A 25,943-nucleotide genomic window follows, 5' to 3' on the forward strand; every position below is an offset into this window, starting at 1 on the left:
ACTTAGTGATCTAGCGAGAGAGACAATAGAGGGTTGTTATTGGTTACTCTTGTTACAAGCTACTTTAACCTTTATTCCGTAACCCTAAGAAGCATTCATGTTCGATAGTGTTCCCTGGCGTGTATACGACAATACGACACAAAATATGACAAGAGCAGCATGCCTGACTATCGTAGTATGTAATTGACACAAGCTTAGACAGTGTCTTGTAGAGGTATAAAAGCGGGTCATTCTTATACAGTCCCCTGTAATTTTTTATTGTAACACCTGAATTAATAAATTAAAAAGAGTGTTATTTATGATTTTCAAAGAAAAGTTGTTTTCAGCGTCTGTTTCAATCTATGTATGTACCTATGTATGTATGATCAAAACTACAAAACGGACTTAAGGATGCGTTTTTTAAATAGAATGAAGAGGGTTGTTGCTGTCCTATGGCTGTTTACTGTACCCCGGTGGTACAGAGGGCCTTTACAAGCGTGCGCCACGCCGTTCTGTCCTCAGCAACCGCTCTGGCTTCCGTCCAGCTCAGGCCTTGCGCTCGCAGCTCGCCGTCCACTGTGCGCCGCCATGTGTGCACGGGGCGACCGCGTCTGCGGTGTCCGCCAGTTTCCATGAAGAATGAAGAGGGTAGTTTATATTTTTGTACTAGATATTTATCCCGGAATTCACGTATTTTACCTTTTACCTTTTAGGCCGAAGCTGGAATAATATTAACAAAGTACCAGGGCAAGATAGGTTGAAAGAGAATGTTCCGTCGCGTAGCTTGACGCGTCCGATGCACGCTGCGCTCAGTGACAACAAAAGAAACATTATTATACTATTGCAATATTATTCAATGTATTGAAATGTCGTCTGCTTATTGTGGCCCGGAACTTGAATGCATTTATTTTGCTTGACATGTCAAAAAGCGAAGTGGAGAGGTAGATGAAAGTATCTTTACAATGCTTCTGTGCTGGTAAAAGTCAAAGTTAGCTTTAGATATCAACTGTTCCGGGATTACTCTATCATCATCACCAGCCTGTTATCGTCCACTCCTGCACAAACGTCTCTCCCGATTAACGATGCATAGATCCAGTCAATTTGTCTTTACATTTACAGGAGGTTGGAAAAGTGGTAAAGTGACCAAAAATTTCTAACGATGGGGTTGTTTACAATGATGGCCTTTCGGCTTTTGCAACATCCCGTATTAATTTCATTTGTACGCGATTCGATCATGCCACCGCAGTGTTTCATGGCATTACGTTACGGCCGTAACTGAAATGAGGCGGCCTATCAGCTGAGGGTAAAGTTTCCGCGCGACTGGACTTGTTTCGCGAAACTTTGCGCATTAAAAATTTGACGACGGACGTCGCGCAACGCGCCGCGCGTCTCCGCCGTAACGGGGGTCACTCTACACTACTTTGCTCTACTTTGTTGGTCACGTAACTTTTTACAATGGAGAACGAATTTCCAATAATCGTAGAACAAAAGATGTTCAGAATAACCCCCTGAGTCACTCCCTTCCGGTTTTGTATACCCTTTTTGCAACACCCTATATATGACGAAAAACAAAGTTTCGGAGCGCTGCTGCGTGAGCCGCGACTCTATCTCGACGTATTAAACGCGCCGATTGCAAGTTACAGCTCTCGTTCGTTCGTTTTTCGCCAGTGCAGAGTAGTGATGTAACGAATGTGTGTTTTTCGGACATTCGCGAATGCGAATGCGAATATCTGATATCGACATTCGCGAATGCGAATGCGCATGCGAATATTCAGTTTGTGTTCAAATTTGACATAGGCGCAGTTTTTTCTAAAAGTAGTTACACTTTAGTTAGCTCCGTTATTGTTACGTCACATTGCGACTGTGTGCGGTTTCTGAGGACGACTTACACGAAACATTTAAAAGTATTTAAATCTATGGCTGTCTTGCTACGACACTACAGGGTTATTGGTAAGTAGACCTGATCCTTTCAAGAGGTTATAGAGGAAGACATTTCCAGTCGATTGAACCCTATAATGCATTATTATCCGAAACTTTCTAAGATATTTAGGGCCTTACCACAAAAACTTAGGCAGTATTTGACTCCTGAAAGAATCAAGACTACTTGCAAATAACCCTGTATACTGTCAAAATACGTTTAAGTCTTATGAAACTGTTAACTATAATATCTGAAGTTTCATTTCCCAAAGTAAATAAATAATACCAAATGATAAAGTAAGACTGGAAATGTGATTAAGAGGGTGACTTGTAATAAAAAGGTTACAGACGAATGGATTTAGATTTTGTTAACCTATCATTATTTTCAAATAGTTTTTTTTAATAAGTACTGATATTCGCAAAACATTCGCACAAAAATTTGCGAATGCGAATGCGAATATCCAAAAAAATGCGAATATTCGCGAATGCGAATGCGAATGCGAATGCGAATATTCGTTACATCACTAGTGCAGAGTAACCCTCCGGTTACTCGTGAGTTTTCTTTAAAGTTTCCCTGACCGTCCCGGGTTGTTGTTGCAGGTGTTAGATTCTAGTTATTGTAGAGTTGAACGGGATATGAATGGCACGATAGGTGTACAGGGTGGACAGTTAAGAGAGACTCTACGAAAATCTCGTTTTACATAGGGTGGTCATCCAAAACACCAAAAAAAAAAACCTAAACTCCCAAGTCCTAAGGCTTAGAATTACACTGCGACCTGCATAACTAGGACCTGGATAAGTGAGAAATGGAGATGTAGATATGGAGGATCTGAAATTCAAGCTGATAGCTGACGTCCCAGCACTTTATCTATCTATGGGTATTTATTTATTTATTTATTTAATACTTTATTGCACAAATATAACATAAGTGTACGGTATTCTATGTAGGGAAAGCTATCAGATGCATTTTCCGAACGAAATGCACTATATTTCTTAATTATCCAGAAAACACATGAAATTAACGTTTCTATCACATGTTGTGAGCTCCTTGACCCTGCAGTTATCGAAAATCTTGCACAACCAGTTTCCTTTGGAAATTTTATAAGGGACACCCGGTATATGGAGCAAGTAGTAGTAGGATATAGAATAATAAATATATCTAGAACTCGTGGCTCACAAAGGATTCCTGGCCGCTCGCACTCAGGTTTTAAAATAATACCGAGTTACTTAAAAGGTACTTACAGCTCAGTGAAGACCTACTTTAATACTTCACGTTCAATGTTCTACTTCACAAAATCTTATCTGCTGGAAATATTTTCTTCCAATACCAACAATAATTTTATTATAAAGAAGGAAGAAGGTTCCCTAGATTATGAGTATCGTTAGAAATGTTATGTAAAATTGAATATGTCGTATGTTAGCATAAGCTTACTAATATCCAGGAAATTATAAGTAGTCTAGCAAAAGATTTATAAATATATGTAATGTACCTATTTACAGGGCTCATCTATATAAATCTAGTTACTACAAAGTTTACAAAATAATTATTTGTAGTTATATAGCATTCATAATTCATAATGTAGTTAGCTTATTCGATTACACGTGTGCACGTCGGCACGTGTAGATATTAATCAAAATTCATTCATATAAATATAGTTATTGTTGATTTATTGCATTCATCAGTAACACCAACATTAACACAAACAAAACATAAAAAGCAATCGCAAGTTATTTACACCTCGATAGCCAATCACAATCAATTTTAAATAACTATTGAAGTAAATGGATACTTAAAATGAACATTTAATTTACTATTAATAAAAATAGTTAAGTATGAGTATCTTTCCGATCCACCCAATAACGGCGGTGGCCATTATTACTTGACGTGGCTTTATACCTTTGTATTTCATTTCAATGTTTTAACTTGTGTGTGACAAAAATATCAATAGAGTCTGGAAGAAACAAAGAATAGTCGTTTCGAAACAATAAGGCTTTGTGCCCTCACCTCCTGTGCGATCATTCGTTAATAGTTCGTATAACTGTATGTACAGATTGCAAAAGAGATAAGTATACCTCAATCCGCCAATATCTGATGAGTCGAAGAATTATTGTATCCATTAAATATTCGTAAACTCGTCTAAGTGTTATAACCATACCGTACCGTGCCTACTTGGAGCAAAGTTTTTGTGCTGTAAGGTATATTTATCTCTTTTTTGACTATACTTATCACGAAAAATTGCCTTATTAGCACATAACCCGTAAAATAAATAAGCGAAATAAATTGAGTAATGGTATGTTGAAGGTGAATTTGTGATAGAAGTGTCAAAATATTTCGTCGATTATGTACATTGTACACCCAATCAATTCTTCATGTTAAGTAAATAACTACAAAATTCCCATCATGTTTATAAAATTACTTCATTACCTACCTTTTCATGAAACATAATAGCTTTTAAACCTTATCATACCGGCGATATACTCAATACTAGAGCTAGTCATCGTGCTAAGAGGATTGGCCAACTACACTAGCATCAGTCGCTGAATGCCCGGGTTACTTATTCTGCTTAAATATGACGACTATTTATCAAGATTTTAGTTAAAAAAACAACAAAAGCGCATTTCTATTAGTTTTTGACAGTAATACATAAAATGCGCAAGTACTCAAAACACCACCCTTCTAGGGTTCGAAATAGCTAAAACTTGTAAGGTTTTGTAAAAAGATTATCAAATAATTCAAAGTGTTAGTAAGTTGGTAGATTTGTGATCGCGTGACGTCACTCGCGTGTCCGCCGCGTCGGCTCGGAAGCAATTTTCTTCTAACACCATTATAATGGGTAGGCTCACTACACTGCCCATTCTCTGTTCATTATAACCTGTCCCCCGAAACCGGTGCCTGCGTACTGAACTCGGCTCTGACGTTTTGATATAAGAGCGACCAAATCGACGATATATCAAGTCCTGGGTGCCAGTAGTAGATTGAACGGATTGCTGAAGCTAATGGACCACTGTGTACTGCTAGAATTAAACGCCATGTTGCACCCTCTGGAATTACAGATGAATATAGCCTACGGTTACAGTTCACTTTGTAGGTAAATGTACTGGGACGACCTTCGTAGTGCTAATGCGCTATTGATAGTATGGTGACGTTTTTACTGGCTATTGTTTGTATCTGCAGTTGAAGTGATTGCGAAGCATAATGGCTGGTGTTGCCGAAGCACGTTTTCTTGGCTGATTGATTCTATTTATCCTCCTTCGCTCGAGTTGTATAGGCTTAGGCTAATTACTTTTAATTTTGAATTAAAATTTGTGATGAATATTATGCCTACTACAAGTATGCAGCTACAGATAGACCTAGAACGTTCCTTTGAAATTTGGTTTGAATTGACAACATTTCAAAATTTTATACAGTTGAAATTCGAAAACCATTTAGAGATATGGCTCTAATATTCACAAAAAAAAATGTTTCCGATTTTTCTTTTGATTTATTTCAGAGAAAAACATAAAAATCTAAATTATCATTCGTGACACCACGATGTGGCATAATAATTAAACGGGCTTTTACTTCTAAAACATAAACAACAAAAAAACATGTTATGTCACTTTGACAATGACAATGACAAACATCACTCAAATGTCTGTCACTTTTATGTGTCCTTGTCAATGACGGAAGTACGTGATTGGTCCTTGCCACAAAATAAAGTTGAAGTTGAAGCTGATTGGTCCTTGTTCATGTCAAGTTAATGTCATCCAACTTTTTTTTTTTAGGTTAGGCAGGCAACGAAAATATTTTTATCCCAAGCCTCGACGTGACGTCACTCATACTAAAAATATTTTGAACTTTGAAATCAAAAAAATATATTAAAACATAGAAATATTAAGAAATAAAAAAATACGGGTCATCTAAATTTGTGATATCTCGTCGAAAATAAAATAAAATCGGTGAGCATTTTATTTGAAATGTTGTCAATTCTCAGTAAAGTAAATAAGTACTAAGAAATACAAGCCAAATCCTATCTACCGTTGTCCACAAGTTACAACAAATACGGTATACATTTCAAAGTTGTTCCTCTATTGTAACCGAATGGAGCAGCAATCTTGCGTTATCCGCCAGATTTCTCGTAATAACTAGGAAGTCTGGTCGGTAAATATTAGATGGTGCAAACGCAAGGTTGTTCCTGAGGCTTCCACGCTCGTGACTTGGCGGTGGAGCGCCTTGGCGCCGCGCCAGCCTCCTCCGGTGACGTCACCGCGAGCTAGCACGCTAAATTGATATCGCCACTCACAATTAGCGCAGACCCTGCCACTCACATTAATCCCAACATTCGACAGCTTCAAAAATATTACTCCCCAAAGCTTGACCATTGCGATTATGCCAGCGGAATCGTCCATTTCATCCCAGGTATACGCCCGGATTGATCGATCGCCACGTCCCGTGCAGCGCCCGCGGCGTCGACGTCGAGAGTGACAGTTACATAAGCGAGGTAAAGAGTGTAATGGTGATGCTGAGCGCGTTGCATTCACCGACAAAGGTCACGGCTCTCTCGCTGACGCAACGCTCGCGCCGCCGTCGCCGTGTTAGTTGGTCGCGGTCGCGTGCAAAGAGCCGTCGGGAGATTCGCGCGATTTTTATTAAATTTTCGACGCTTACTTATCAACTGTCGGATATTTCCCGCTGGAATTTTCTCCGGAACCGATGACCGCTGGCGAGCTGCCAGGCGCCCGGTGCATTGTTGGCCCGCCATGTTTAGTAAATTAATATCGGTATAGTGCAGCCAGCGTACTGCAAGTTTTAACTCCCCCGACTTGGTGATTGGTAACATACTACGGGTTCATATTTTATAGCGTCCGCTGTGTCCGGTGTCGGATACTTTGCAAAGTTATTCTATTTGTCTGTAGTGTGAACTTTTGCTTAGTGTTTAAAGTTTGAACCGAAACCAGTGTTCACATCACGTAGGATATTGTATACGTGATGTATTAAGTACGTATTTGTAGATAAGTGCGCGTGCAAAAGTACAGAGTCAGTGTTTTTGCAGTGTAGCGGTCACGTGTGAGTGTTGGAGGTTGCAGTGTCGGCGGCGAAGTGACGGGCGAGTTGTTGAGCGAACGCGACGAGTGCCGAGTGTAAACACGCGGAGTTGATGAAATCTCCGGCCGTCAAGGTTTATTCATGCTCTTGGATTGACACGTTTAGCGTTGTCGGCATTTAACTGAACGGTAATTTTAATGTTTATTTATTTTACTTGTGAATCTTATACAGGTGTAGTTACCTATTATTTTAAAATTGCCTAATTTTGTTTTTTATATTTCTACAATCTTAACCGCCTTAATGAACGTATTTAATATTATTTCTTATTTTTATATCGTGGAACTTATGATAAAAAAGCATGTGTATCAATAAAATTACCTATGAACAAAGAGCATTCAGTAAAACTGCTTGTCTGTCGGTAGAAACTTGGCCAGCGTGGGGTCGAGGTAGCCATGGAGAGCAATTAGTATTTTCTGTGTGCAATCAGCGATTCCCGATTTCGGTCTATTAAGGCTGAAACTTGGGCTCGTCCGCAACCAGTTTTACCAATATTTGCTTGACTTCCCGCGTTATATGTGGAACTTTATCAATTATCGCGTAATGTGCCAAACTTTGCCAACCACCGAATACTTTGCTTGTACTTAGAATTACTTAGAGTTGGGATCCTACGGCACCGACGTGTAAGGTTTAATTGTTGGAGAACACTTTCCGTACTCGTGCTAACATGGGATGATTAATATTTCAGCACCTAATGTTACATTTACGATGTTCACACACCGCGACGCGAGGTAGCTAAAACAATAGCCATATCAATTACTGGCTGTTTGCACGAATCATAAAGTTTGAAAAAGGAACGAATAAAAAAGTAAGTTGCCGCTTGTTAAAGCGGTCACGTGTCGAAGAAAACTTACTATTCAGCCGATGGTACAGTATTTATGATAACTTTCGCTCTCGCTCTTACGTAAGTGGACAGGCTCGCGAGAATCTGCCCGAGATTCGCAAATTTTGTAATTCCAGTTGGTATTTTTTATGAAACCCGTTTTCAAATGCCAAACTGATGCTAATTGATTAGAACGTGAATGCCTGTTTTTGCTCGTCTGCTGTCTGGTGATTGTATTGTGTGTGATGTTTAAAATTAGCCCATTATTAGTATTCTGTCTCCAAACGTTGTATTATTATGTGAAATTAGGTTTATTTGTACCGGTTTACGTTCTGATACACATTTTGATGTTTAGATCATTATCGAATACATACTAATTAAAGCCATATGACTCGTATAATATGGATTGTATTTATTAAATAGTAATATTTTGATTTTTTTAATGACTTGTAAACTTTGTATGTTACTTAGCCAAACAATTCAACGTATGTTTAACTATATGCAGGGTAGTTCTAGGAAGTAAGCAAAGTATAAAAAACATAAATATCTATTTACTTCCTTCGTTACCATGTAATATTCTGAATTTATGTACATCCTGTCTAGTTACAATTTATAACTAGTTTTGTTGAACTATAAACATGTTTTGTTGCATCAATAACATCTTATGTTATTAATAGACTTTATTTTAATCTCTCTCTGGCAATCCGGCTCTACATAGGTAACTCGTTTAAAAGAGCACAGATTAATAAACATACCAAAATTAACAGTATGCACGCTCCTGAAACGTATTTTAAAACCAATTCAATTTCCCAGCATCACCTTTCTCGCTAACCTCAAGTGGTCTCGAACTATTCACAATAGGTACCTGCAGCAGTCACCACCTGTCTTGTGGCGAGCTCAGGAAGTAATCTGTCACTGTCCCATTAGTAAACAGGAACTCAAGACTCTGTGTGATGCAGCCACAGTCTTAGCACCTTGGGAACGCGCTATTATTTACTTTGGTGTGACCGGTAACGATAAACCGGTGTCGCTATAATTTAGTTTGGGTCACGTGATTATGTATAGTAATATGACATAAGTAGCGTCATGGTACTCAGGGAAGTGTATGTATGCTTGTTCTTCTTGTGTGGGTACTTGAAGTGAGAAAAAGTAGTCACGTCAGCTATGGGGCCACGGGGCCAGGCATAAATAGCGAGCGGGAGGAAGCTGTGAACATTGACGCTCGACATGATATGCCTATTGTACTAGTCTATGGTTTTTGATAGGTACCCGATAACATTATTATGAAAATAAAATGTTTAAAATCTAATCTACCGAAATGAGTCCAAAAATTTAATTGAATTATTTAACATTTAAGGGTTATTTAAGGAGTGTGAGAGAGTACATTGTTTCAGTTTGTATATCTCTCTATATCATTATTCATTATATAAGTAGTAAGATGTATTATAATAATTAATTGAATGTCTCACCTCAACCCTTCTGCGTGTCTCCTTTATGTTAATGACGTATTGTTGTGCAGATAAGTGGCGAGATGACAAATTATACGGTGGCTCAGGTAATGGAGTGGCGGTGATCAAGTTGCAGGTATTATTTGCAAATCTATTTGCGCTATTTATTCACTGGCACGGTTATGAAAGCCTGGTACAAGAATTACTAACCTTCGCGTAACTTGAGAACCGGAAGATAAGTTGCAGCCTTTAGATATGCGTTTCATTGAAAAGGAGCGGTGAAAGGAATCAAGTATTATTGCCAAGTACTTAGTGCTTTATTGCTGAATAATCAGTGACTTAAAATTTATTTCGATTAAACCAATAAAGCTCAAACCATTCTACCAGGGGCACAGGAATAGTGCATAGGTATTCGGATTGTAAAGCCGTTTGGTGACGTCACACTCTAATCCCGAATCCCGGACCATCGAATCTTTAAGCTTACTATAGCGCGGGGATTACGGCTCAGTCATAAAGTCGAGAGGAGCGACAAAGGTTGTACTGTTTTTAGTGTTTCCCATTCTGCGTATCATGGAATCAAATCCCCTGGATATCAAGTCCAATCCATTGATTCGTTACCGGCTACCTTTGAAAAAGGCATAGGAGAAACTAGGAGGTGTTATGATATGCTCTTGTGTACTGTCTGTGGTGATATTGTATGTGGCAACGGAAGAAAAGTGTCCCAATAGTATCGCGACGCGAGTGTGTTTATGGTAAACAGAAAACTTTTATGCCGCGCCTTGTATATGCAGATAAAGGTGTTATCCCGCCTCCAGAACATATCCGACAGCTTCGAGTTCGAGTGTTCTGTGTTCGGCGCGAGTGTGTCCCGAACTTTACAATTAATGGCCAGTCCACACCTGCGACTCATTTCTGCTAATGTTTGTGAACATACGTTTGTGCATACTACGTGCATTATAGGTATTATGTGCTGGAGTGTTAATTACTGCATCTGGCTGGCTTACTCTAATGGAACCGTTGTGTATAAGGACTTTATTCGACCGAGTTTGGATTAGGTATATTTAGCCAACTGTATCGTGTAAAAGGAAGCCGGAAATCATGATGTAGACCTATGAACATTTTTTTACTTGTTGCTTTGCAGAGTATAGAGATGTAATCATTTAATTAGTCCCAGATTTTATGCAGGGTTATGGAGAATTCTGTATAGGTTTACTTATTTAATATTCGGCGAAGTATGCCATGTTTGTGACTTTTGTACGAATTTGCAATTTAATTAATATAATTAAGTTAAAAAAAGTAGGTACGGTCAGGTGCAGAGAAACCTGACCCCCCTCTCCTACTAACAATGCTTCTGAGGGGGGTCAGGTCTATCTGCCCCTTACTGTACTATAAAGTATTACGTTACTAAATGTGATCACTGTGTAGATGTAATGTAACGTCTACGAAAACACTTGAAGATTGACTGTGGCTCAGGTAATCAGGCGTCACGTTAACTAGCAAGTTAACTTTCCACTTTTTGCGGCAAAAGAAAAGAAATTAGCAGAAACTGAACCCACTCTAGTCGTTTGTCACTCCGTACCGGTTCTTTCTTACACAACTGTAGCACCTGATCATTGTAAATGTGTTAAACTGCGACTAATTACTGGCGAGTTTTTGGGGAAAAATCATAAATGTGAATTTGATTGTTTAAAATTCTGCGTCTATTTTACAGTAAAGCTTCCATCAAGGGGTGCAAATTGGGCACAGATGCTACCAAGTGTTAGGTTAAATTTTTAAGACTAAATTCGTCTCGTATTGCCTCGTGTATGGAATATTAATGTCTATAGATGTATAAATCCTTATATTAATACTATTTTATGTAACCAGTGAAGCCATACGATAAATAAATAATGATGTTGATTCTGAAGGCAGAAATTCTAATTTTAACGCTGTCAAACTAAAAAAATTGCTAGCATAAAATGACATTTACGGAAACAATCATAGAGTCGAATTTTAAACAAAGAAATTAAGGTTTTGACGTCTCTAAATTTAAAATTTCCGCCTTCAGAATCGATATCAATGTCTATGTTATTTTAATAGCCACTCTAAAACCTTATCAAATTTATTAATCATTTTCGTAATGCACCATAAACTGAAACAAATACTATGTTAGTAATATTAATCATATTTAAAATTATACAGGTTGTTGCAAAAAGGGTATCCGAAGCCGAAACCTACATGTGCAGCATGTTATATCTAAGCCTGAAAATGTAATCAGTATTTCAAAATTCGCGAAAAAAATATATAATTTTCCATAGAAACTTTGTTGGTCACGTGACTTTTTTACTATGGAGAATGAATATTTTAGAATGATATAACATGCTGTAGATGTAGGTTTCGGCTTGGGCAGTGCACCTACGAAAGACTCACCCTGTATAGCAATACAGCGCTCGCGTCTAGCTAGAGAATAATGCGCCACATTTGTAACTCCGACCAATCAAGCGAAATTCGTTAGCGAACCTGCTCTTCGGAAATAACTTCTTAGCTGCAGACGAGGAGCAATTCAGTACAACTTTACACTAAGACGGCAATCATTTTCATTTGTGTACTGCGAGGCAATATATGTAGCTCTAAATGGAGGTTGGGAATGTGAACCTTAACATACACCTACTTACTGAAATGTTAGAAAATCTTTTCAATAACTTTAATAATAATAATATGTATCTACAAATATTGATATATTGATATAAATAATATGTACTACCTACACCAAGTGCGAGAATGATAATATCCAACAATGCTTTTATAAAATCCCAAACTCGCGATTCCTATCCCCAGAGTTCAATAAAAACTAGCCAACAAAGTGTCGATCACATTAACAAGACATGGCAAGGCCTGTTGCGATGTGGCACAAAGTCCTGCGGTCAGGCCGAAGCTAGTCGTTATTGTCAAAAGCATTTATTCGAGTTGCTACAGAGGAGCCAGCGGTATTCGGTAACCGAATTGTAACTCCGTCCCATGTCAATGGCGTACAACTTATGATACTGAATATTATTGACTCGGGGGGTTTGGACAATGGGGGAGAAGTGCCTTTATTTCATTCTATTGTATACGCTGACTGTACCCACCGGCAATGGGAATATCATTGATAAAAATTCACTAGGTAAGTAACTCGCAACCTCGCAAGTGAGACGCCGTCTTTTCGCTGTAGACACATAAAAAAAGACTAGTATAGAGTATATACGGCATAGCAAGGCGTTTATATTTAAGAAGAAGAGACGGCATAGACTTCTTTTAAATCGAGAAGCCTATTTTGTATCTTTTCACATTTCTCTGTCAAAGTTGTTCCAACATGAGCTCTAACTTGGCACTGAAGTTCAGCATAAGTACCTGTTTCATTCATACTGAATGCATTTGAGTCTGTGGCGGCGGCGGCGTTGGCGTGTATTGTAAATGTGACTCCTATAGTTCTAGTCGCATATCGGATGCCGCTTCGTCTTGCCCTTCTTCTTCTTCTTCTTTATAGTCCTGTTACTCCCCTGTGGAGCTTAGGGCTACAGACATTCTTCGCCACGCTTGCCTATCTTGAGCCGCCTCCTTCACTTGGGCCCACGATAGACATGCCCTCTTCATTTCCGCCTCCTTCGTCTTGCCCACCGCATCAAAAACCATAAACTTTACTCTGTCGTAGAAGTGTATGTGACCAACTTTACAAAATTGTGTGCATGCATTGCATGTCCACTGTGTTTTTTATTTATTTAGTTATTTTATCATTGTTGGCTCACTAATAACTGTTTTTTTTTTTTTTTAATAAATGATTATCACTCCAGAGACTTTATGTCCGTGCCTTTTGAAGAGTGGTCATTTTTATGAGATAAGTTTTAAATTATTTTGTCTTTTTTGTTTATAATATTATCTTTTATATATATTTATTTAGTCACTATATATATATTTTAATTACTATACACTAATAACTGTTTATATTGTTTTTGAAAAGAATTTGTTTAATTCTTTGGAACTGTGGCTAATTCATTATATTATTAGTTTGCAAACATGCGTCGGAATTCGATGGGTATTCGTATTTCGTTTATTTTAATACACTTACCTGCTAATGCTGTGTTTTGAGTATTGAGACATTAACGTATCATTTCATTACCTGTGAATTGAATAATTTAGATGATATAGTTTTGGCTTTATTGGAAAATCTTAAATCTCATTATGAACAAAACAGTACTAACAATTGTATTAATATAATACAATTTCATCATTTGTTTGATAGACATTTGATTTGTGGTTAAATTTAAATGATAACGAACATTATAAAGATTTCCGTAAGTGTATAGGATATTATAATGCGACAAAAACAGGCTTGACAGATGCATAAGGTGATTGACAGCTTGACAGCACTAAAGTCTAGTTTTTTGGCAACCTGTAAATTTTAATCGACAGGAGGTTCTCGATTCGCCTGTATGTACTTTTTTATTACTTTTATGCCTATAATATTATAATGGTGACCTGTACACACTTCAAGGAGGACAGTAGCTCCATTAAGATGCTTCTAGTTTTATGCAATGCAATGCATTGTGATATTCTCCCACCGTATAGAGACAATTCCTATGGAGACAATGCCGCGCAAAAACTATTTATTATTATCACTTTTGTCTGCTCTTCCCACGAGAAAATCAAGTTCAGCTGTCAGACGAATTACCTTCCCGTTATGATAAAGTAAAGTTCAAAAAGTGTTTTGTATTATGGAATCGAAAAATCATAAAATAAAGTCATTTTTAGTTTTTGTTACCTTTATAATCATATTACCATAATTATGTCTCCTCACAATCGATAAGGCAAGTTGTATCGCTGTTAAAAACTAATGCAGATTTTTTATATCTAGTACAGCATTAATAATACCAAGTATGGCTGCTAAATGAACATCACAAATCTGAAACCATGTGCTCTCATTGCGAGTTCCGAATGTCCATTCATTACAGAAATGGCGGGCCACGGCATCAGCACTCCGCTTCATTAGGCGTCTCATAAAGCTGCAGCCATAGTTTCCATCGAAATGGAATAGACTTGAGCACTCAGACACAATTGATCGTAAAAGGCTCACTGTGCCAACTCCCAATTACAGTCCATTCATTGAGCCCTCGGCTGCTGCCGTTTCACTGGTTAGTTCCCGGTTACGCGGACAGATGGCGCTAGGTGGATGAAAATGGGGGTTTTCAGGTGTTCGGATTTCGTTGTTCTAAAATGATATTACTTTATATAGGATGGTAACCAAAGTATTATGTCTTAGCTATTCATGGCACTTATAATATGTAATTGTATAATCAGTAATGTCCATCATTAATACATTATAGGCTAACATTTTTAATCATAAAAGGAACTAATACGTGCTTCCACCCCGTGAAAAGTATTATTAAGTTATTCCAAACAAAAGTATGTATACAGCTTTTATTCCTAAGAATCCTTGCAGCTTAGTTTTCTCCACCGCATAAAATGCGAAGCGACTACGCGCGGGACGATAAAAAAAGGCCAATAATTTATTCCCCTTTCCCAATAAAACTAAACAACCGTGAGGACACAAATAGGAGCTATTACTTACTCCCATTCTCGTTTAACAGGCCGTCCTCTGTTATACAATGTTTAATCGATGAGAAAATCACTTAACGTGATTTGATTTGCCTTGTTTCAGGCGCGGATCCACCTATATGGACAAGGTGGGCATGCCCATCACCTAAATGTCTCGCACACCATGGGAGATTAATATTATAAATTAGTTATTTTATCACTTTGGAGGTATGGATGTTTTTTTATAAGTTGGTGGTGATGATTTCGGGTTACGCTTCATTATTATTTTTTTCCATGTGGAAAAATGCATTTAGCATAACCATAATATCATCACTACCAACCTACAAAAAAATCTGATATCAATAAGTACCTCAAGGCAAGGAAAAACAACTTTTTTGTAGGTACTTGCCCATCACCTATTTTGAGGTCTGGATCCGCGCCTGCCTTGTTTATGCTGATTAGGTGTATTTACGTATTGTTATAGGTCATACTTTTGGGATAAAACTTCGTCATAGATATTTTTTATATCTTTGTTTAGGTTTAATACACTAAACACATACAATTGAGTGCATCAATCTATTAAATAATAAAGTAATCATCTGGCTATTAGGATTTATAAAGAAATCAATGCAATGCCATACGACTACCTACTTCCCTATTGTTCAACAAACCCTTCAATTGTTTGTCGTCAAGATGACACTTTAGTATTCGGGGAACACGTCAGCTTCGGTTGCCCTTGTAGTCTAACAGGTTTGCATGGCGTGTGTTTACCGTGTTGAATCGGCAAGTCCCTTTCGAATGGTAAACTAAAGTAAACTTTCCCTCAATCTGTTGATACAAAATTGGATAAAGCTTGGGATTGCGTGAGCTCTCTACTTAGTACTTAAGTGGGATCGTTAAATAGACGCGAGTGCTGCCTTGTTGCTGTCGGCAAGCACGGGAAATCCTTGTTTGTTAGTCCGATTTAAAATTACATAATTGTTACCTATCACTTTATCCACAACCCTCAATGTTAACTAGTTAATAATGGTAAATAACCAAGTTCACCAAGGTTACAACTTACCTACTTTATGTCCCTTTCTTTAAAAATGTGGAAAATTGACGGTGGGATAGACCTGTAAATCGTCTTACTTTGCTATTGTTTGTAAAAGTCCAAAGTTTCGTAAGGCCTATGCTTGATTTCTTTATCATTTACGCAATCTTATGCAGTGGTATCGATTAGGTCTGAAATACTCGGTAGTTAAATTGTAATAGTATTATTCCCATCAATAATTCCTCAGACTGGCACAAAGCTATGACCCCTGGCGTCCATATTTCGGGGTCAACCCGCAAATCTAACTTCCGAGCACGATTCAGGTTTCCATCCTCGTTGTAGGTTGTAGGGTTGCAGTTTGACCCAAATTATTTGCAAATTACTATTGATTTTATTTTCTTGTACAGAGCCCTTAGCTGTTACAATTGGATGTAATCTAATCGTTACGAATATAGATATTAATTCTTCAAGGTATTGCAAAAAGGGTATACTTAGCTGATAATGGGTGACTGAGAGAATCATTCTGAACAACTTTTATTTTATGACTTATGAAAAATTCGCGTTTTTTTAATCATAATTATGTTACTGCGTGGTTCTTTACTATTGAGAAGCAAAAATTTTATGCAAGAAATTTAAAAACTTTGTTCTAAGGTTGTTCAGAATGACCCTCTGAGCTGCGCTTTCGGCTTAGTAGGTATACCACTTTTGCAACATTCTGTATAATAAAATTTGCGCGCATCAATTCTTGTTTCTGAACATGTCATACGTTTGACGTTCGTACACGTAAAGTACACGTTCACGGTGGGATCCCGTGATCGCGGCGAACATGTCGCTCTATTCCTCTGTAAAGTTACTCAAGCAATCCATTCAATAGACGGGCTGTATTATCTTTGAAGCTGATCAACGCTCGGAAGTACGCTACGCTTTTCTAAATATATAAAAAATCTTTTCTGTAAAAGAAAGAATAGTTCGTAAGTTTGCGATTATAACATTTCTAACAGTTTAAGTAGCCAATTAAAAGTAGTAACAAACAGTCGATTGCGAAACAAGAGCTTAATTAATCGGTTTACTTACAACTGAGAGTCGAGAAGCAAATTAGCATCTTCTTAGCTTTTAAATCCGATCTCTCGGTAAACAGGTTTATTGAGTTTCTTATTATGTTCTGTTCCTTATTGCACTCTGTGCATCTCTAATTGATTGTGTTCAGAATTAAATTCCCAATTTCCTATTTTAACATTTATGAATGCGTATGTATGACGTATCATCTTAAAATTGTCCAAATATTCCCATACATGTGGGTCGTAGGTAAATGAGGGTGCAAGGTCCTCGAGGGTAGACACAGGGCCCTGTCCAGAACGGTTATTGCGCCGCTTAACAGCGCCCGATGCCGTCACGTAGCTGCCGATAGTCCCGATTGGCACGATACACTCCGATATCTGGACACGCGCCCAGATATTGTATCGCGGCTTTGTCCAGATAGTGTCCGGGGCATTGTCCGCGCGACATCCCAAATTGATGTCCGCTGTACGTGCGTGACACTCGTATCAGATACTGTCGCTGCCGGTGAAGGAAATATTGCTGGCTGGTTGGAAATATAAAAAAGTCAGCGCTCGAAATATGTTCGAAATTTGAAACGAAAAGTTGATATGCGAACTGATGACATGTCAAATGTAGTGTCGCGCCGCGTAACGTATTCCTGCGCCGGTTTTCACAAGAGAATTGCGATTTATTAGGTGCAGATAGTTTTGGAATTACCGGCAAGAGTCGTTCACATATCATTGACGCTGCTATTACATAGAAAAGTTGTGCTTTCCTATCCTCGCTCCATAAAACTTGTGAAGACTCAAACTGGCTCAATAAATGTCTTCATATATCTTGGCGTGCTTCATTTTGTTTGCTCAATTTCTTACCGCTACGTATTTGTGGTCACGCTTCTTATTTCTGTGGTATTGCTTTTTATCAAGAAGTAATATCTATGTTCTTGTGAACATTGTTATGTAACAATAAAAATTGACATTGTTGTCGGCAGTTTTGCGTTTGGTATTTTAATTACACATACATTGACGGTAGTCTTAATATTACGTATCCGCATATTATATTTCTTAAACTGCTATATACTCGTATAATTAATGTGGTAAGTATGGTCGTGCTATTTGAGTGCTAAAATATTCCAGAATATTTCATCTGGATCATCGAAATTACCTCTGTTATTTTTATTACTTACCTACAGCTAAAAATACCCTACCTATACCTACCCCCAAATAAAGTTGCGTAAAAGGTTTCTACGCGAAAGTTAATTTTGTGAAACTCTTTGAACGGCATCAATAAAATTGAATACGAACCTTTTTAACCTTTTACAATTAAGCGTAATACTCTTTACGTTATCCGTGATCCAATCCGCCCGCGTCCCTTTCAGCGCATACAGCGGCAGGTAATACAATTGAGCATTTAAATGAATGCCTATTACTTATATATTTTTTAAAATATTACTTGAATGCGTTTATGTTGTATAGTTAATCTAATTATAGATATACAAGATAGTTACGAACACTTCAAGGCTCGTGGTCACCGTTTTCAAAATAACCTACCTATAACTAACCATGTACACTTGTCCAAAATTAATAATGCACATGTAGATCTTCACACCCGAATCATTAAATCGTAAGAGCCTTAAAAAAACACTTGCAGTTTGCACCTTGTTGGAAAGAAATAGGAGTCAATATCATGTGTCACATAATCGAAAACAACCGATCTGTCAAAGATTTCTATGCGCATTATCAATTTTGGAGCACTGTACTAGTATTTTGCACCCTGTCAGTAAATGAACTCTATCTCTTACTGTATCCTTCATTTTAACTAACCGTACCCCATGTGACCATGTGAATACTAATTGTGTTTACATGTGAAACTAAACCTTATGTTATTCTTAAAATATGCAAAGTGTACCTGTACTGAATTTTAACATAAACTTTTAATCTAATTTCTACCAACAAAATAATATGTGGACTTCACTGGAATTTCGTGTGCTCTACCTAATATCATCAGTTAGTATAGTCAGACGAAATGGATTCTAACTTGAACAATTACTCACACTTATATTTGTCACTGTCCATTGGCTATACTTGGTGTGTAAATAAACCATTTTTGATTTGATTTTGTACAATATCCTGTAGGTAGGCTGGGAGAAAATGCTTTTAGCATTAAGTCCACCTTTTGTACACTTATATCTCATCTTTGAGCAATAAAGTATTAAATAAATAGATAAATAATATAGTATAATTTAATCGTTCCAATCTCAAAATGTCTAAATTAGATTCAATCGATGTTTTTGAACAAAGTTAATTCGGAAAGCTCAATAAAAAGCCTATTATAACGTACACGGGGTTGTGTTATTGGTTGTTTGTTTTTCGATTAAACTTGTCAACGTTGTTTGGGTATTATGTTCCATCATCTGCTCGGGCGGATTTGCCCATGTATTTTATAGCTGTTGTTTAAACGAGAGTAATTGCCGATTTTTTCCACTCTCTCTATCTGTGTGTTCATATTTGTTGTTTAAATGTTTTCCACACCAATTGGTTTTTAATCAGAATTTACTAAAAGTCATATCTGTAATTATTTGCATTATATGTACGTTTTTGTAACGGTTTAACCCGCCTGGCCATTTTGACCAAATCGCTTCCTATATATAGGTAGGTACTTAGACGACCGAATGGCGTAGTGGTTAGTGACCCTGACTACTGAGCCGATGGTCCCGGGTTCGCTTGCCGGCTGGGGCAGATATTTGTTTAAACACAGATATTTGTTCTCGGGTCTTGGATGTGCCCGTAAAATGGCAAAAGGCCCGCCCCCTATTACATTGGGACTAACATAACACTCTGGCGAAAAGTGGGTGCAGCAATGCACCTCTGCCTACCCCGCAAGGGAGCACATAAGTACAAGGCGTGAGTGCGTGTTTATATATACTTAAACAATAGCTTTTATATAAGCTGTATGTCAGCAAACAAACAACATAGAATACAAGTTGGTATCTATTGTTTAAATACGGATTCATACCATGGAAACCAATCAAGACTAATAACATAAATTTAATTTAATTTAACCTCTACCATATTATAATATAATATAATAATATATCTTGATCAACTTTATGACGTTATTCTAATAAAATCTTCATGCATTGTTTCAGGTAAGAGCTGGCCCTGCGTCATTTATTAAACATTACACAGTTGCAGTTTCGACGGCGAGGTAAATTTAGCAGAATTCTACGTACCTACGGCTGCAATATCTACAGCGCTGCAGTTCCGATATAGATATTTCGGTTCAAATGGGCAATTCCGCGCGCCGTGCCCGAGTAAAAAGCCCCTCGGTGTGCAATAAGTGCCGCCATCAATGTCGCGTTAGCAACACAATAAAATAGAAAGTCGATAGCAACGGTCGCGCCGCCGCCGTTCCTTTTCGGATTCCTTCGCAATTGTCCGTCGGACAATCAGTCGGAGGCCGAATTGTTTCTTTATGTCGCGCCGGAAGACTCAAAGAAAGCCGAGGCGATGTCGGAGCCGGAATGTGGATCTGAATTGGTCTTTTACAGTGATGTGACGATGTGAGCCCACACTTGCAGGAAAACTAAATGTAATTTGGTAATGCCTTCGACGGTTGGTGGTTCGTTTGATTGTAAACTGTAAAGATAATTCGTGCATGCCACATTAACAAGGCGTGAGCTAGACATTGAAAGCATAACGCCTATAGCGGCTACTATGTCCTAATAGAAATAATAAACCTAATAGATTCATCATATTATAGCATATCCTTAAGAAACAACGGTTTGTGAAACTCTTTGTAATAATTTGGTATATTTGAAAAACACTCGCAAACTCTTCAATACATCGATAACTCCACAATTTGAAACTAAAAGACTTGTAAAGCTTTACAGTGCTTTCAGTTTTATTTACATTATAACCTCCCTTTAATATTTGAATTTTATAGTCTCGTGACTGCGCAAATTAAAAGTCATTCAACAGATTAATTGAAAGATAGGGCGGAGTCAATCTAGTGGGTTATCTAGATCATCTGGGCTTGAATAGGCTTTAATTTGTTATTCACTTTGTATATAAACTAGAGTAATAATGTCGCGTTAATAATAGTGTTCTTCTGTGCTATTAATTACGATACAGTTATTAATTACTAACACTATTGATATCGTTGGTTTTCATCTCTTTGTAGTGTGTATGGTATTTCATTTTGTGTTTTAGAACTACCACATCGTATTCGTATAGATGGATCATGTTAGTTTTCCCAAAAAATTGAGCTTATTACTTTTATATCTATAACATTTACATAAGTACTTTTACTAACCTTTATCAGTTACTTGGTTTCAGTGAAACTTGAAGTTATAGTCTGAAATAGTCTGAATGTAATATCAGTTACCTTGCGCGGATGCACTTTGACACTACAGGTATACATTAGTACCTCAGTCACGAGTTTCTGTATTGTTCGAGATATCATTCACCATTCAAACCAGCTTCAAACTTCAAATAAGTATTTTTACATACATAGGTAGGATATGAAGTCAAAGTAAGTTAATAGTCCGGTTATAGTAAGTATCATTAATTAACACTGGTCTTTGAAAGGGGGGATTTGTTTTAGTGTAATACTAAGTCATTTCTTATTATTTCTTATTATTCTTATCATTCGTATTATTTTTATATTTGAGTCTTTAAAATCGAGAGCGTCTTTCTGAATGTCTAACTTTCACTTTGTCTTAAGAGAATGCCATTTTGTTTATTTTTGTTCATTATAATTGTGTTTATTTTAGTTGTGCAATTTGGCTAATGTCTTTCACTGAGCGTTCATTGTCACTGTCGTGAGACTCGGATGATCTGGTTTAAATGTTTACAAGTCATCTTGAATGCCTTGTACTTTTTATTGTGCTATCAAGTTTTTATTAATAACTATGTCTGATTGAACTTTCCCATGAAGTCACTGATGCGTTCAGAATATAACATATATTTATGTTACAATATTTTCGTTATATTTTATAGTTGGTACCTATTATTATAAATTAAGTAAATATAAAAGTAACGAAGAAAATTTTGCTCCGAAATAATTAATATTTTGGGAAAAAAACCTGTATATGTAGATATAGCCAAAACCATAAAATAAGAACACACCTTCGTACCTAATGAACATAGAAGTTCAAAACCGTCTTCTCTGCTACTCAAAGTGGACATTTCCCGCCCTATATTTATTATCTCTATACATCAGTTTCACGCAAATTGCGTGGAGCCCATTTCGCAACGATACTTCATCCCATATAAAATATTATAAAAGGGATAACTATGCCAGTGTCTAAGATGAGATCTAATAAAAAGATAAGGAAACACTCGTGCGTGCTTGAGTAATATAAACGCTTGTACAAATTGTGTCTTTGTTTCTTGTACCCTTTGTAAGGTACCTAGATTTGTCCAGTCCTTTCAAATTGGTATTACAGCACTTTCATAATCTTGTAGGCCAATCTTCGCTTTAGTAAGCCGCGACCACGTTGGCTTGCGACAGCTGGTCGTGTCCTACAGTCGCCTAGTTTTAAGTGTTATAGGCCGCCTTTATGTAGGCTGAAGATTGTAGAACAATACCTTAGGCCGTATTAACTATCTTAACTTGTACTCGTATCTTACTTGCTCAACTCAGGATAGTATGATCATGAATAACGTCCGTCAATTTTAATGCGTTTTGAAAAGTCTGAATCATAGCTTATTTTTTTTAAACCTATACTTATTTAAAAATTTGGAAGCCCTAATGATTAACGTAATTTCAGTATTTGTTTTTTATGAGTCGAGCGCATTTTGGCTATTACCGATCCATTTCACGTTTTGTTTTTCGAAACAACACCGACAGTTTGTTGTTTGTTTGCTGTTTGAAGTTCGATGTAAAATTTAACTTCATAGTGTTATTGCCAATTGTACTAGCAATATTTTTTCGAGTAACAAAAATAAAATGATATGGTTTTGTATTTCTGTTGTTTTTCTGTCGAATGGTGGAGGCTAAAGCCAACTGCGGTTGCTCAATAAAAATTTTATGATAATTGCTCGTGATTAATTGCTTTATAGGTTTGTTAGCAATTTCTTGTATTGCTTAATTTTCATGTTCATGCATAACTTAAACTACGTATACGTAATGTCTACATAGGATTTAATATTTGTTTATACTGAAATTGCTTAAATTGCAGTTTTTATACGTAGGTATTATGAAACCCAAAGAAAAATATAAGTATGTACTTTTTCATAAAATGCAACGTACATAAATAACCTCGACATAAATAATCAATTCAGCAATCCTTATTAGACCTACTTGATTATTCCATTTCCTCTGAATAACAGTACCAAGAATACAAATAACACACCCAACAAAAGGTTTCCTACGTCTGACCGGCGGGCGAGGCAAGTTTCCCAGCAATGTAAAACTTTGGTACCCTACATCGCAGCGGCTGCCAACATTTAGGTCTGTTTTCGCACTAATCTTAAACTAGGTCCCAGTCGTTGAGTGACTAAAGCCAAGAGCAAGAATGCTATTACCGAGGCAATAGTTCCCGTTTGGGTTTAATACAGTTTAGTGTTTACACTTAATAGATCTAGGAATTGTAGCGCCAGTCTTACATTAAGATCCGGTGTGGGGCGGTTTAATCTTATTGGGCGTTGTTTGAATTAAGTACTAAATTAAATAAATTGTATGAGAAGAACAGTAATGTAAAACGTAATCCCAACCTTCTAATGGTGAGAAAAACTAAGAAACATTCAGCTGCTAGCTTACCTATATTTTTATTAATAGCTTTAATATTATGATTATATATCAACATGAATGTGAAAACTCATAGACATGTTAAAACTTAAGCTTTTTATATAAATACTTTTTTTACTGTGAAATTGATCAGATTCAGCGATTAGCCAACGAAGAATAACATTCAGAGCCTTCTTACAATCTAAAGGTATTCAATTTAATTTGATTGACATTGCATGTACTATGGATCTTGTTATCTGAAAATAAATGTATTATTATTATTATTTAAAGAAACTAGAAAATATAAATATCTGAAAAAATTCGGGTCGCTTGATGTTAGCATTTTTTTCATTGCTCGTGAGTATATAAGTATTGTAGAGGCCGGTCCGCACATGGTCCGGAGCTCCCGGCGGCAGTGCATCACTCACGACGCGGGCCCGCGCGGCCGTCCGCCCGCATCGCTCAACGTCACGCGCCGCGTCCACACGCGCGTTCGGAGAAGTGTGTAGTAGTCTTTATCCTAACTAATATTATAAATGCGAAAGTAACTGTGTCTGTCTGTCTGTCTGTCTGTCTGTTACTCATTCACGCCAAAACTACTGAACGGATTTGAATAAAATTTGGTATACATACGGTGTAGACCCTGGGAAAAAACATAGGCTACTTTTTATCCCGGAAATCCCACGGGAAAACTTTTTTAAGGCGAAGCGAAGGGCGCGGGAACAGCTAGTATTTTATAAGCTTTGCTTTGCTAGCGAGCTATGCTTCGCCTTAAAAGGATTTTTCGTGAAAATTCCTGGATAAAGTAAAAATTGGCCCAGCCGTTTTCCCGTGAATGACTGACAAACATGCATCCATCCATATTTAAAAACTTTCACGTCTTTTGCTATGTTTGTAAGAAGCTGTTGACGGGAGTCCCGTATTTTTTCATATTTACACAAATTATTCCCTCTTATCCCTCCTCTCACGTCCGCACATCGCCCCTGGCCCCTACCCATCTTTCTCTTCCATTGTGATGTGTAGGCTCCTTATTTAATTTAATTGTTTCATACCTATGTTTTTCTTGTAGGCATTCCCTTTTTACGCTTCTCCTTTGACTAACTATTCTGACAGGCCAACCACTCAAGCTCTCTCAATTCAAGCCGCGCAAAGATATCAACACCATTTGTCTCTGAGAAATGTAATTAAATACTCCTCCTAGGAAATGTGCCGCCACTAACCTTTCATTACGAAGATGGAATGGTGGAGAAAATAGAAAGAAATTCCCAGCCGTTAAATGGACATTTGAATCCGTATGAGGGTAATAATTCTGCGTATCCACGAAGTATGAAAATATTATCACTTTCGTTCGGTTAGAAGTTTATTTAGGTAGAAGTAACACCCTGGGTAGTCATCGTTACCATGAAATGTGTATTCCAAAGCTTGGCTTGTGTTGGTTACTGACTGGCTAAGGAGAATAAGGCAGATGAAGTTCTTACTAAGATTTCGCTTAGAACGTGAGGACGTATTCATAACAATTTAGGTGATTTAGTAACATTGCTGATTTATTTTACTTATACGTTAGTATACTTACTTACCATGAGTCCATAAAGAGTGACGTTGTAGAGTGGGTATTATGACGAATGCAATATTTGCAGTCGTTTTATCCACGGCGGGCGGTCACGTGACCGATCCAATTTGCTCGCTGCATGCGAATTAATATTTATCCGCCATATTGTACTCCGCCAGGCCCGTTTTGTTTATCCACAAATTAAATAATGAATTCATTTTTTGCTGATGGATATATCGCAGATGAAATTAAAAATATGCCCGGCGTATTCAATTATGCAAAAGCTGACATAGGCGGTGCAATATGATATTCTATGTTGATTTTTGCAACTGATATCACATGATACGTCTTTTTAGCTGTGTGTAAATTAGTAATCAATGATAATAAATCGTTTCTGTGCCGGGGAAGGGGAAGTGAGCCAGGTTTTTACAGTCCATTTATCAATTGCCGAGCCATTTAATCTTACCGCCATGAATAAGTGAAATATTTCGGTTGTTAGATTTTTGCAATGTTTTGTAGCAGGATTATCACAGCAGGAGGAATTACAAATATAAAAATATTACGAAATATTGATATACACATTATTCTCAGAAGATTATGTGAAGTATATTATTACCTGATACATAGGACATTGGGTTAGTTAGTTTGCAAGGTTAGTGCTTGTAAGTTCATTGTAAAATGCACATCAATTTGGTACCGGCTTTTAAGAGGTAAAGTAAATGTTCAATCTCTAATTAGTCTGTCATAACTATGTAATTTATGGTGTACCTACTAAAAATATATATGCTTAT

General features: G+C 37.2%; 1 protein-coding gene across 6 annotated transcripts in view; it reads left to right on the top strand.

Moving 5' to 3' along the window:
• Positions 1-25,943, top strand: part of LOC105393727 (furin-like protease 2) — a 173,804-nt gene that overhangs the window by 38,255 nt on the left and 109,606 nt on the right. For 2 of the 6 annotated variants that reach the window (XM_048628530.1, XM_038115819.2), the window contains exon 1: positions 6,324-7,110. The exons of the other annotated variants lie outside the window; for them this stretch is intronic. The gene's annotated coding sequence lies outside the window, so the exon portion shown is untranslated. Of the gene's footprint in view, positions 1-6,323; positions 7,111-25,943 lie in introns of those variants that run through there. 6 annotated transcript variants of the gene reach the window in all.

Source organism: Plutella xylostella, chromosome 21 (genome assembly GCF_932276165.1).
Source record: "Plutella xylostella chromosome 21, ilPluXylo3.1, whole genome shotgun sequence".
Lineage (NCBI taxonomy): Eukaryota > Metazoa > Arthropoda > Insecta > Lepidoptera > Plutellidae > Plutella > Plutella xylostella.